The sequence below is a fragment of the Arachis hypogaea genome, chromosome 15 (assembly GCF_003086295.3).
Source record: "Arachis hypogaea cultivar Tifrunner chromosome 15, arahy.Tifrunner.gnm2.J5K5, whole genome shotgun sequence".
In the NCBI taxonomy this organism is placed as follows: domain Eukaryota; kingdom Viridiplantae; phylum Streptophyta; class Magnoliopsida; order Fabales; family Fabaceae; genus Arachis; species Arachis hypogaea.
In genome coordinates this window covers 53,532,765-53,535,047 of record NC_092050.1, presented here as the reverse complement: position 1 = coordinate 53,535,047, position 2,283 = coordinate 53,532,765, and the positions used below count along the sequence as shown (strand labels likewise).

General features: G+C 39.4%; 1 non-coding gene across 1 annotated transcript; it reads right to left on the bottom strand.

The window, feature by feature from the left end:
• Nucleotides 1-704: 704 nt before the first annotated feature.
• On the bottom strand, nt 705-812 carry LOC112753227 (small nucleolar RNA R71). The gene has a single exon (XR_003177620.1). It is a non-coding gene; the product is annotated as a small nucleolar RNA R71 (small nucleolar RNA).
• Between the last annotated feature and the right edge of the window lie 1,471 nt (nt 813-2,283).

Here is a 2,283-nt window from a genome sequence, read left to right as displayed (position 1 = left end):
CATCTACTAACACTTCTCCTCACCCAAAAATTCGAACCCCTTCTTCTCTTCTGAGTTCGAATTCTTCTCTTTTTCATTCTCTTTCTTCTTTTCTTCTACTCACACAAGGGAACCTCTATACTGTGGTAAAAAGGATCCCTATTATTATTTTCTGTTCCCCTCTTTTTCATATGAGCAGGAGTAAGGATAAGAACATTCTTGTTGAAGCAGATCCTGAACCTGAAAGGACTCTGAAAAGAAAATTAAGAGAAGTTAAAATACAACAATCCAGAGACAACCTTATAGGAATTTTTGAACAAGAAGAGGAGATGGCAGCCAAAAATAATAATAATGCAAGGAGGATGCTTGGTGACTTTACTGCACCTAATTCCAATTTACATGGCAGAAGCATCTCCATCCCTACCATTGGAGCAAACAATTTTGAGCTGAAACCTCAAATAGTTTCTCTGATGCAACAGAATTGTAAGTTTCATGGACTTCCATCTGAAGATCCTTTTCAGTTCTTAACTGAATTCTTGCAGATATGTGATACTATTAAGACTAATGGAGTAGATTCTGAAGTCTACAGGCTAATGCTTTTCCCTTTTGCTGTAAGAGACAGAGCTAGAGTGTGATTGGACTCTCAACCCAAAGATAGCCTGAACTCTTGGGATAAGCTGGTGACGGCTTTCTTAGCCAAGTTCTTTCCTCCTCAAAAGCTTAGTAAGCTTAGAGTGGATGTTCAAACCTTCAGACAGAAGGAAGATGAATCCCTCTATGAAGCTTGGGAGAGATACAAGCAACTGACCAAAAAGTGTCCCTCTGACATGCTTTCAGAATGGACCATCCTGGATATATTCTATGATGGTCTGTCTGAATTAGCTAAGATGTCATTGGATACTTCTGCAGGTGGATCCATTCACCTAAAAAAAACGCCTGCAGAAGCTCAAGAACTTATTGACATAGTTGCTAACAACCAGTTTATGTACACTTCTGAGAGGAATCCTGTGACTAATGGGACGCCTCAGAAGAAGGGAGTTCTTGAAATTGATACTCTGAATGCCATATTGGCTCAGAATAAAATATTGACTCAGCAAGTCAATATGATTTCTCAGAGTCTGAATGGAATGCAAGCTGCATCCAACAGTACTCAAGAGGCATCTTCTGAAGAAGAAGCTTATGATCCTGAGAACCCTGCAATAGCAGAGGTAAATTACATGGGTGAACCCTATGGGAACACCTATAACCCCTCATGGAGAAATCATCCAAATTTCTCATGGAAGGATCAACAAAAGCCTCAACAAGGCTTTAATAATGGTGGAAGAAACAGGTTTAACAATAGTAAACCTTTTCCATCATCCACTCAGCAATAGACAGAGAATTCTGAGCAGAATCCATCTAGCTTAGCAAATTTAGTCTCTGATCTATCTAAGGCCACTCTGAGTTTCATGAATGAAACAAGGTCCTCCATTAGAAATTTGGAGGCACAAGTGGGCCAGCTGAGTAAGAAGATCACTGAAACCCCTCCTAGTACTCTCCCAAGTAATACAGAAGAGAATCCAAAGAGAGATTGCAAGGCCATTGATATAACCATCATGGCCGAATCCAAGAAGGAAGGGGAGGACGTGAATCCCAAGGAGGAAGACCTCCTGGGACGTCCAGTGATCAACAAGGAGTTTCCCTTTAAGGAATCAAAAGAATCTGAGACTCATCTAAAGACCATAGAGATTCCATTAAACCTTCTTATGCCCTTCATGAGCTCTGATGAGTATTCTTCCTCTGAAGAGAATGAGGATGTTACTGAAGAGAAAGTTGCCAAGTTACTTGGTGCAATCATGAAGCTGAATGCCAATTTATTTGGTAATGAGACTTGGGGAGATGAATGATGGTGTATTTTGTAAATGAAACGAATTTCTCCAAAATACCCAAATCTAACCGGCAAGTGCACCGGGTCGCATCAAGTAATAGTAACTCACGGGAGTGAGGTCGATCCCACAGGGATTGAAGGATTGAGCAATTTTTGTTTAGTGGTTGATTTAGTCAAGCGAATCAAGATTTGGTTGAGAGATTTGTGATTTGCAGAATTTAAATTGCATAGAAAGTAAAGGAAATGGGTGAATTGCATGAAATTAAAGAGAACTGGAATTTAAAGTGCTGAATCTTAAAGAGCAAGAAATTAAATGGCAGAAACTTAGAACGCAAGAAATGTAAATTGCAAAATCTTAAAGTGCAAGAAATGTAAATGGCTTGAATTGTAAAGGGAATTGGGAGTTGGATTTGCAGGAATTAAACAAGGAAAAGTAA